This window comes from Pogona vitticeps, chromosome 2, assembly GCF_051106095.1.
Source record: "Pogona vitticeps strain Pit_001003342236 chromosome 2, PviZW2.1, whole genome shotgun sequence".
Taxonomy (NCBI): domain Eukaryota; kingdom Metazoa; phylum Chordata; class Lepidosauria; order Squamata; family Agamidae; genus Pogona; species Pogona vitticeps.
This window is the reverse complement of record NC_135784.1, coordinates 168,689,467-168,701,673: the sequence shown is the minus strand read 5'-3', so window position 1 is coordinate 168,701,673 and position 12,207 is coordinate 168,689,467. Positions and strand designations below refer to the sequence as shown.

The following is a 12,207-nucleotide window of genomic DNA, read 5'->3' as shown; positions in this document are numbered from 1 at the left end:
GATGGAAGAAAATTCAGCTCCCTATTTCTCCCATTTGGTAATAAAGAATCATGTGGCTTACTGGGAGTGACATCCAAACCTGATATTAAAAGCTTCTCTGCAATATATTCTTTAATATAAATTTAAAAATTCTTTTTAAAAAAATGAACGAAATCCAACTTCTCCACTGGAACGTGTCTTCTGAAGCTTTTTTCTAAATTAATTGAAAGTGTAATTGAATGCTTCCAACCTAGAAACTGACCATGGAAATGATCTTTCTCTGGGAAATGCCTCAGAGATAAATTCTCTTCTCCACCCCATCCCCTGAACAAATCACACTAAAAAATAAACCACACCTCAGAAGGGGATTTAAAAAAACCACAGAAACTCACATATGTTGTTACTGTTCTAATTGAAACAAAACTTGAATCACATGGACAGCAAGATCAGTGTAGAAGCAGGTATGTTATGAAGGACACATGTCCTAATTTTCCTGAACATCGTCAAGCCATAAAATCAGGGAGAGAGAACAGCCGCAAGACATCTAACCAAAATGAGCATCCAAATAGAGAATATCTTGCAGTAGTAATTTTGAATATACTGTAACAGAGACTGGAGAAGCTAGTTTGCTTTTTTATTACAAATGTCACCATCCCTAGATGAGGTTCTGTTTGCTACAGTTGGCAAAAATAAATTTTCTAAGGTCTAAAATGCACAGGCATACATTCCTTTGCAAATGTAAGGTTCCCTGCATATCCCCACTAGGGTTAATAGCAGCTTTGGGGTCATGGAAGAGGAGAAAGGTTAGACCCTTTCTCTACTACCTCAGTATGAATTCTCCCACTTTTACAAAAAAAAAGAGAGTAAGATCATGAACCCCCATATATCATACAGATAATTTGATGAATTAATTTGATTAATTAAGATATTCAGATTCAGAAGGTAGAATTTCGGTAAGAGCTGACAATGCAGAAGTCCTAAAAACTGTATCATAAATGAAGCAAAATATATGAAATTATGCAGGCTTACTCAGTTCATGTAATTCATACACACTGAAGTTCTGCTCGGCAACAATATCTAGAGCTCTAGATTGCTGAAATTTAGTTCATTTGGTCAACAAAGCCTTGCTTGCCATCCTTTAGACTGCAACATTTCCCAACATGAGCGGACAGATGTCTCATGGGCTCTGTTTCTTGATCATCTAAAGATCCGCTTGGGAAGAGGTGGGAGGGGAAAAGTGTCTGCAGCAGGCTCTCTCCATTAGCTTCAGCCCATTTCTATCAACGGGCACTGTACATGCCAAAGTGCTCCTTTCTCCACAATAGTGGAAAACTCCACGGGAACCCTTGCCCCTTATGTGAACTGCCGCAGGGCAGCTACACAGTGAAGCTCTCTAAGCTAATTTCCTCCACCCCACCCCTGTGACACACATGCTTGATATCCAGATTTGGGCTTCAGTCATGCGATAAGGCCTTTTGTTTCTGTTCATGGGGCGTTCTTGGCAAAGATACTGGAGTGGCTTGCCAGTTCCTCCTCCAGGTGGATCACATTTAGTCAAAACTCTCCGCTATGACCTGTCTGTCTTGGGTGTTTCTGCACGGCATAGCCCATAGCCTCTCTGATTTACTCAAGCCCCTTCGCCACGACAAGGCAGCAATCCGTGATACGACGTAACAGCTAAATAACAACAACATGCGACAAAGAGGAAATCCAAACTGATGCTGAATGTTAGGTTCATCCTTGACTACCTGTCCTGCACCCTGTCCTTGCAACTCTTGAAAATTCTAGCCAAGGACTGCTCGGTTGTTGCTACAACTGCAAGGCCTGGCAGGGAGATCCTTGGTGCAAGGATCTTCTCTTCACAAGAGTGGTCACCGGGTGCAACCCAAAACCGACAGGGCGTGAATCTGATCAGCTGCAGTCATGAGCAGAGCACCAGCATCGACAGTGCAAGGTGGCCAGCTGGTCGTAAGCCTAGGTTTCCATTAGTGTCATATCTGATTTTACAGCAAAACACAGCTGGAAAAGCAAGCAAGCAGGGAGGCAAATGTCTTTAAAGGAGCCGGAGAAGCAGTATTCAATAACCACTGCTTTGCCCACTCCCAGACCGAGCTGGAATTTAAAGAAAACATGCAACAGACCCGACCTCAGTACAGACGCTTCCACACTATCTATATAGAATGATCTCAAAAAAGCCCCTGCTATCATTCTAGTTAAGCACTACTGGCACAAAATGGTGTAACTTTTAACACACTGAGCAGAATGCAATATACCAGCTGGATACTTTAGCCTGACAGAGGTCACGTCCCACCCCATCTGAAGTCTCAGTAAGTGGAAAAACAAGGCTACTGAAGGCAAAACCAAGAGGAATATGAGAAAATCCTTTTCAGTTTTCCAAAACGTAATGAGTAGAGGCTGCAGGAGGGCCATCAAACTTGCCCCACCTTTCCTTAGTCTGCATTGCTCTTCCTTTGGCCTTTAAACTGCCACATGGGAAACAAATTTACAAGTACCTTCATGTTAGTTGGATTTTCCCCCCTATATGATAAAAAGTTTCATGGTGGGGAAGGGGGAAATTTGAATCAAGAGCATAATAGACAGAGGAAAGAGATAACTGCTACTCCCTGATACTATAGCTGTAACCTCACACAAGATCTCCTCCAACTGTTTAGAACTAGGAATTGTGGGGATGTGGTGAGAACAGATTTCACATTTTCTGATTTGGCCTCAAGCCACTCTAAGTGTCTGACTCATCACAAATTCCATTGCCATAATCTTGATATGTTTTATCTTACATTTTTTTTGTCTCTCCTTTCCCCCCTAACTAAGTCATGGCTACTCCAAGAGAGCAGCCTCAGGCCTTCTGTACCTCAGCCAAATGAACTTTACCCTTTTTAAAAGATACCATAGGACTCTTTTTTGTTTTCAGACTAGCCAAAGTTTCTTTTTCTTTCTAGGGAGACAAACTCCTCAAGCAATTTTTGCTGGCTTGAAGATCCAGGGCCCAGAAATCCAAGAGTGGCATCTTGATCTGTTTACTGTATGCTGCAAGGCAGTGACGTACACAGTTTTCTCCATTTTTGAGGTGTCTGTTGTGCCACCAGTTGCATAAACCAAACTGTTCTTCCACACATAGTAAATTGAACATGGTAAATCAAATCAACCGATGAGAGCATCGGCCTATCACTAGACTGAGTAAAATAGCCGCCAAAAGTATCAGGGCATCACAAAAGGATAACAAGGTCTTTGTTATTTGAATAATTATTACTGCATTTTTTACTGGGAGAAAAACTGGTGGGCTTTTCCTGCCTCAGATGCTAAAATCCCTCAGAGTACATGCTGGTGGCTTGATTTTGCTGATTTGTGTCAGGTAGCAAAACACCTTGGTACGGACTTAGTTACTAGATAGGTAAAAGTAAAGGTAAAGATTCCCCTTGACAATTTTTGTCCAGTCGTGTTCGACTCTAGGGGGCGGTGGTCATCGTCGTTTCGAACCCATAGAGCTAGCGTTTGTCCGAAGACAATCTTCCGTGGTCACGTGGCCAGCACGACTAGACATGGAATGCCGTTACCTTCCCACCGTGTTGGTACCTATTTTATCTACTCGCATTTTTGCATTTTGCATGCTTTCGAACCGCTAGGTTGGCGGGAGCTGGGAGAAGCAACGGGGCTCACTCCGTCGCGTGGATTCGATCTTACGACTGCAGGTCTTTTGACCTTGCAGCACAGAGGCTTCTGCAGTTTAACTTGCAGCGCCACCACGTCCCTAGATACTAGACAGAATCTATCAAATCTATTCTAGGAAGAGAGAAATGAATTTACGTTAAAACTGTACATTTCACTTGCTGTTATCATAGAAGTATTTCCTTCCCCTATGTATTCTTCTTACCCCTAAAAGCTTTATCAATTCTCTGTAATCTTTATGGGTAGTCTACTTCAACATTGTGAAGCTCATTCTCACCTACTGCATAGCTGTCATATCAGAGCCAATGCAAGAAAGTCCTTAAGCAAGGGAGGAAAAACTATGATTTCTCATTTACTTGGCCTCTAATGCCCAATAGCCCTAAGCTACATCGTTAACAGCAAGAGACAAGACAACAGGAACCACAGTCCGATAATCGCTTAAATTTTTTTCAGAAAATCTCACAAAGTGTTGTTTTTCACAGTCAACTCTTTTCAGAATAGAATTCTTATTTCAGGAGCTGGCTGGGAACACACAAATATATGTGTCAACGCGTATCATAAAACAGTCCATCTCTTAAAACATTTAAAGCAAACGAACAAACCAGAACCTACCTCCAGGGAAGAATTTTTGCATTAATTTGTCATATTATTCAGAAAAATTCACCAGTTGGAAACAGGAGCCTACATGCAACCTCATTTTCATAGAAAATCAATTAATTCTACAGCAAACCTATTCTTATTGGCCACACAATCAGGTGGAAAAAAACAAATAAAAAGCAATTACATCTCTTACCTATTAATGTACAGTACCTGTAATAGTGAATCCTCACAGCATTGTGTTTTACTGAATCAAACTGAGAATATACGGTAAGTGAGCTGCTTTATGTTTATAAGCTTTAAATGATTGCCACTGGCCATGGAAGCTATATTGCACCTAAAGCGAATGATAGGATGGTGAAATACTGTATAGTGTAATCTGATGAATACTGATGATGAATAGTTCTCATTAGTTCATATGCAAAACCAGGGTCACTCCCTACACCAGTGAAACTTAAAAACAACCCCTGAAAAATGTAACAGCCAATATTTTAAGCTTTTCATTACGTCTTTCAGACTGAAACCCTTCCTTCATCCCTAATTTTTCCCCACTCAGAAGGGCAGGTTTTACTGACATTGTATGCCATTGCCTTTACCCCAGGCCTGAGGGATATTATACTTGATCCTATACAATGTCATAGGGCAACAACTTCTAATGGCTCTTGTAAAGACTTTCAAAAGCTACTGACAGGATATGTAAGCCAGCCTCACTCCTTCAGTATCACACGTGGGGAAAAAATATGTCACTTGTTTAAAAAGTAATTTGCTTTCTGGACCAGAAAGAGTTACACAATCAGGAAAGGGAAACTTTATTCCAAGAAATGCTCTCCCTTTCCCAGTAAATGAGGAACAGGGAAAAAGACAATGGTGGTGAATCAACGAAATAAAGCCACCCACGTGCATCAATTCCCTTGTTGCCTGAGAATGCTGCAGTTTCAGTTCCGTTCCATCAGGAAGAACCTATTCAGAGTCACACTGGTTTGAGCAAAACTCAAATCATGCTGATTACCCCACGCTAAGGAATAACAACTAGTGATCTTAGAGGTTCAATCTGGCCTTCCCAGTTGACTCCGAGACCACCACTAATTAAGTACCTTCTAACAACCCCTTTGCTTGAACCACAGCATAAGCAGCTTAGATACTGCCACTAGCCCGACTGGCTGAGAGATTCTGGGAACTTTCTCACAATCCATATAAGAGTCAGGAAAGGTAGCTGTATGAAGGGGTCTGGGATGGCGAGGGAGAAACAATACCTGGTTCACACTGAAGGACACTGATGGACAGAGGCATTGTTACTGGCTTGTGTTTGGCGCAAAACATGTCTGCTTTCAAAGACGTTTGTTGTTGATCTGGGAAACTTTTACTCCTACATGCTCACCTCCAAGTCGGCTGGACTGAAGGCAAGGCACTACTGGCAAATTTCATACATTCTTAGGCTGCTGTCCAGAGAATCTGAAAATACTGATTCCAGAAAAGAGGTTTCCAAGAAGCTGGAGAAGCAGTAGAATATATGGATTAGCTATGCTGACCAATGACAGAAGTGGCTTAGTTTGGAAAAATTGTTGCAGTGAAAAATCCTGTTGACATGCCAGGTCCGTCTAGTAATCTGTAGAAAGCAGATCTTCTAACAATATAGAAATTAAACCTGGATAGAGAGAGAGAGTCAGTTTCCAGGGTGAAGGATCCCAGGAAAGCCAAGAACAAAAGTTTCAGAGAGATATAGCGACAATTGGTATTGAAGCATAAAGACATGAACTTGTGGCATTTAGTGATTTATCAATGACAGGTTTGAGGTTGTTTCTACAATTCGTGGTGTACACAAATTTGCAAAAAACCCATAAAACTCCTCTTTAATGTACAGAGACGGACCAAATTGACAGTTAAATCTCACTTCAATAGGGCAACAACACAATGTCCTCACTACACTTAAAAGATGGCAGGCAAGGACTATGATCTACATCTCATAGTTATAGCAGTATGATGCTGTTTATATTGACTTGGCACCATCCTATGGAATTTTGGGACACGTAGCTTGGTGAGAGACTTAGAATTCTCTGCTGTGATTCAGAAGAATGTATTAGAAAGCTCTCTAGAAGATAATTCTAAATCCTGCATCAAACTAAAAATCCCAGCATTCCACAGGGATTTACTGGTACCTGTAAAACTGGTATCAAATTGATGTAACTGTGTAGGTGCACTCCAGAGTAGGAAATTAAGAGCAAGCTGAATGGTGCACACATACCATTCCAATCTCCCACTGTCAGATATCTTCTCCAGCATCGGCAGTCCAAGAAGAGCAACCCCCATTCCATATACTGACCCTTCAGAGGCCATTTTAGAGTCTACTCCTACCTACCTTGCACCCTTACCTAAGAGGAGGATATTATGATCTGTCCCTATAAATTTGCACTGTCATTTCAGTGGTTAGAGAGGCTTGGAGTATAGTTTCTCATACGTTACACTGCAGCCCTATGTTCATCTTAAATAAACATTACGGGTAACCCAGATTTGAAAATAGAGAGGCAGCCCTTTTAACAGTTGAAATGGGTTGACTGTGGGATTTATATATTAAACTGCCTCATCAGGGCAGAAGGACTGGATAGCTCAGTGGTTGAGGTCTCTGGTTGCAGAGCCAGACGTTGGGAGTTTGATTCTCCTCTTGGCCTCCTTGACAGTGGCTGGACTCAATGATCCATAAAGTCCCTTCCAGCTCTGTAGTTCCAAGATGATGATGATAATGATGATGATGAAAGACAATGTGTAATGTTGTCTATATTGCAAATTAATTATTATTTGCCTACCAGTTCTGAATCACAATACTTCCAATTTTAGCATTTTTTTTGTTTCTATTTATTGGCCATCAGTCCTTCACCATCTCCTATTCCGTTAACTGAAACATTTGAAAAATATAAATCTGTGCTAGTTCTTTATAAATATTTGTTGCAACTGTCATGATGATGGGATATGTAGTCAGAGAAATGTAAGATGGAGTCAGACAGGTTCTGTGTGAAGATGATTTGAAAGACATTGGAATGTGTTTTTCTAAGTGCTATGAGAGTGTTCTTCTGAAGATTGGTACAGCATGGTTCAAGATATTGCTGAAGGTTGAATCAAGAGGCCCGTGGAAGACTCAACATGCTGAGCTAATTGAAGAAGAGATAAAACACCTGGACTCTCATGGGAATCAGGGAGCAGAAACCCCTTGAGGCTAATTGGTTAACAGCCAGAAATGTCAAGAAGGGAGGAGTCAGAGAGAGTAGTAAAATGGACGATGGGTTATGCAAGTGTTGAATGGAGATTTGGAAATTCTGTTCTGTTCTGGATTTCGATTCCATGATGATGGGAGAGAAAAGAACTTGATTGAGAAAGGATGTAAGTAAAGAGAAAGAAAGACGTGGGGCTAACCCACTATAGCCCACCTTAGCCTAGCTTACTAGTTTATTATTTTAATGGGAAATAGTTACTTTATCTAATGGCAATGATCTTTGAATATGTTCTTTATGCTAAAGCTTGTGCAATATAAACTGATTCTATGAAACTTTATTTTTTCTAATAAAAATTAATTATAAAATTCTACAAAAGGACTGGTCTCTTGAACAGCAGGGTCTGTCTAAATCCAGGAGGTGGAGAGGGCCCTAAATTAGCTATCTTTAAGAGTCCTACCTGAGCTGTTGTGAGTTCTAAGGAAACACAAAGCCCATGTGTCTGTACTTCCAAAGTACTGAGTAAACATAAAGTGTTCTTTTAAGGTCAGATTTGCTCAAAGGGCGTGCGCTACACACTGCTGAGGTCTTGGGACTTGCCCCAGCGCAAAGGTGGTAGGTAAGTGGCCTATCAAACTCTCTGACTGAGTGTTAAGCGCCCCTTAGGGGGACTTGTGCACCACAGCAACTTAGTAAATTTGATGCTCGGGAGAGTAGAGTTTGATCAGGACAAAAATGTTCCAGATAATATAAATAGTGGAAAACCACTTTAGTCTCTGTATGTCTGTCTTAGATTTAAACTTTAGCTTGGTTCAGCCAAAATGGATGGTTTGGAAAGACTGGATACCAGAATGCCTTTTTAGGAAGAAGCTGGATAGTTCAGCCAGATGTTGGTGATAAGAAAACGGACAAATGCCTTTTTCAGCTGTGTTAAGTGGTGGTGCTCTGTGGTGTTTCCTTTTAATCGGATGTTATGATTTGCATTAATGTTGTTTTTGCAACCACAAAAATCCTAAATGTTTGCAGATGTTCACGGACTGTTAAAATTATACTTCAGTGATGTGAAGTTAACGGAGAGACAGTGTATCCTCATACAGTTTCATTACTTTTTTGTTGACAAGACATTATGGTTGGTCGAACACTTACCACCTGTCATGGAAAAGTCTGACGATCTCACAGGACTGTTTACATTTGAATGAGTATCCTCTGGTTGTTATTTCTATTTGGACACTTTTTTGGACATTCAGATAGCTTCCATTACTCTACACACTTAATCAGCTATGGTTCAGCCTTCACTTACATTGTTGTGGATTGACTTTCTTTTCTATTTTTTCCTAGGTGTGGCTAGTCTGCCTATATGAAAAGATGTCATGCATATTTATCCAGCAGAAAGCCCCAGAATAACAGATTTATAGGCAGAGGCTCCCAATTAAGGGGCTTTACCTCTTCAGAACTCCAACTGGCCAAGTCAAACAAACACAACTTTAAGACAACCTATGTGTGGAAGGAGATAAATTTAGACAAAGCCATGTCCCTCTCTTCAGCATCTTAATACCCACAGCACAATGTGAGTCACAATTATGTGATATCCCTCCCGCCTTTACCATTTGGCACTTGTAGTCTTCCACCTTGTATCCTAAATGTATTATATTCAAGTACTCAGGCAGAAGCTAAGTATTGAAGAGGTACACACTGGGCACAAAAATTATGCTAAGGTACCACTATGCAGCATTGCTCTTCCTTCCTGCATGAAATCCAAATGTACTGCTCAGTACATTTGGATATACTGAGCAGTTCTCCTTTGCTAATGGGGTGGCTGGTCCTGCTTCTCCGATGCATGTTTATAAAGAGGAAGTGTGTAAAAGAAAAGTTGGGTGGGTGAGTGTATGTGCTTAATTTCTAGAACTAACTCTGTCTTGTGGTCATTTGATTATCTTTTTACACAATATTTGGTTTCCTATTACTGTATGCTGCCCTGATGAGATTAGGGTGTTACGAATTTGCCCTTTAAGTGTGTGATTTCAACAGAATTAAAGATGGAATACATCTACAGGACTTCCTTCTCTAGGATCTCAAGAAAAACGATACACCTAAGTCAAAAGCTAGCTTTTCTTCCTTGCAAGATATTTCAGGGAAGCAGACTTGGTAAGCTTTTTTTTTGACAGTGCAAAGAGTGTAAGTGACTAGAAGGGACCCCAGGAGAAAAAGCAGCAAAAGATTGAGATATATTTTAGATAAGGTTTTTATTCTTTTGTCTGTCGTCTGGTTTCTTATGTGATGCTGTCATTAAACAATTTTAAAAAAACAGGCTGATATTTAATTCATTTCGACTCATTGCTTACTTTACTCTTGAACAGGAAGAAAACAAATCTTATGTTTTCTTCTAAGTCATGGTGGATCTGAGGTACAGGAACATGCTTTAGGAGTGTAGCTGAACTACGGTTTGTTATTTTTAAAGATAGCTCTCTGGAAGGCTTAGTAGCTTAGGAAGCTGGCTATGGAGCCAGAGGTTGGAAGTTCAATTTGCTGAAATTTCTGAGTTTACACACACAGTGGATGGAGCCTACCCTTGGTATACACGTATGAACCTGTGTGTGCCAGCAGTTGAAATAATGTTCATTTAGTCAGGGAAAACCTTTAACCATATTTACTAACAAGCTGGAAAAAAAATAACTAAGAGTACTTGAACACGTTACTTGGTATAGATTTGTGCCTGACAGACTGATAACAGTTTCATAGCTACTTCTTTAATAGCATTATAATAGCAGACAGTGTAACTGAAAAACACTACTTCTCAAGAGAAAAACTTCAGGCTAACCGACAAACAGAATAAGCAGAACAAGCTTGATCCTGTTACTTCTGTCTGGCCGCTAACCCCTTCGACGCCCATTGGCTAACACCAGAAAGTAATCGATTGGTTGCAATATTCTATTATGTAAATAACACGTCAGTCATTCTTATATAAATATATACACAGACATACAGGTTGGATTGCACAATTATATATTCTAATACAATTCCCTGGTGTAGCTCCAGGACAAAGATCCAATCTGGGTGGCCCTGGGTGACCTCCATAGTTCAAGGATGCCTCCAGAAGAGAGGAATGACAAACCACCTCTGTATACAGTACGCTCTACCTAGAAAGCCCTGGAAAGGGGTTGTTGTAAGCCTGAATTTACTTGATAGCATGCCATTTACTTTTAAGGCTATTGCTCTTTGTTTTTTTTTTCTTAACAAAGAGGGGGGAAAACATGCCCCCTTGGTTTCTCCTGGGGAAGGAAGCAATCCAGTACCACCACCAACAAACTCTGTTATTTATTTATTTATTTATTTATTTATTTATTTATTTATTTATTTATTTATTCTTCCTTGCTTGCTTGCTTGCTTGCTTGCTTGCTTGCTTGCTTGCTTACTTACTTACTTACTTACTTCCAATGGGGGAAAAGGCAAAAGTTGTTTAGAAACACTGTTAATCAGAACTGAGGAATAAAACTGCACAAAAGCTACAACCAAATTGAGGTAAAAAGAGAGGGGGCAAAAGGAAGCTCTTAGCCCTGTTTTGTGGGCAATATACTTGTTTTTCATTATCATCTCTTTTTTAAAAAGATGTTTATTTAAACATATAAATACAAGAACACCTAACATCCAACAACAAAATACAGAAGAAAGAAAAAATAGCCCATAAAACCACCCCTCCCCCCCCTTTTAGGACAGAGATTCTAACCTCGTTTGGGTCTCAGATTTTTCAGGTTTCCGGTAAGCACTGAAGAGGAAAAAAAAATCAACATAAAAAGTTTTGCCCTAAACTTTTGGTTTTTTTCTGGGCCCAAACATATATTAAGTTCCAGCTTTGTTTTACATAGTTTTCATCATCATCTTTGAACTGCGGTGCTGGAAGGGAGGCTATGGATCATGGAGTCTGGCCTCTCTCAAGATAGCAGTGAGTTATCAGCTCCCAATGTCTCGCTCTGCAGCTAGATGTCAAAGCCGCTGAGTTATTCAGCAGTTCTTTTCAAAAAATGGATATTGCCTACAGATGCACTAAAGCAGTGGTAGGCAATCTCAAGGAGATTGGGGATCACATTTATGCACCTACATCTGCTGCAACCCACAAACAGCCCAGAAATGGCTGGCTTTGATTTAAAAAGGGGGGGGGGGATAAAAAAAAAAATAGAAAGTCCCCAAATGGTTTTGTCTCTTTTTTTAAAAAAATGATGTGGAGGGTTCTTAGGGGATCTCCCTTTTCACTGATGCTTCCAGAAGCAGATTGACCGATTTTTGTAAATGAAAATTGGAAGAGAGAGCTTCTGAAGACCAAAATATTGCCCTTGGGGTATTATGGTGATTCTACATTACCAGAAAAATAAATGAGAAAAAGAACTGTTCTCAACTCCTCCATGCAACTCTTTCTGGCCATACTGGTATGAACAGAATACACACTGGAACGTAAGAGAACCATTAAAAGCCCCTATTGTAGCTTACACTGGAAAAGCAGTGGTTTCATAATGACACCAAGCCCTCCATATGAAACAGCCCAGTGTGCTGAGAACATTGAGCCGGTGGGTCCTCTTGTGACATGAGGAATCAATTAGCAGAGACAAAAACAGACAGCAGTAGGAAATTGAAGTTGAAAAATTGCCACCTCATATCCTTCCCAGACACCCCCAGACAAGATGTATAACTTAACATTCTGCCTCTCTCCTGTTCTCCAGTTCCAGTCACCTCAAATCAGGAACATAACAAA

At 40.4% G+C, this 12,207-nt stretch overlaps 1 protein-coding gene across 9 annotated transcripts in view; it reads right to left on the bottom strand.

Moving 5' to 3' along the window:
* B4GALNT1 (beta-1,4-N-acetyl-galactosaminyltransferase 1) overlaps positions 1-12,207 on the bottom strand; it is a 50,966-nt gene that overhangs the window by 26,137 nt on the left and 12,622 nt on the right. For 2 of the 9 annotated variants that reach the window (XM_072991171.2, XM_072991172.2), the window contains exon 1: positions 1,009-12,204. The exons of the other annotated variants lie outside the window; for them this stretch is intronic. The gene's annotated coding sequence lies outside the window, so the exon portion shown is untranslated. Of the gene's footprint in view, positions 1-1,008; positions 12,205-12,207 lie in introns of those variants that run through there. 9 annotated transcript variants of the gene reach the window in all.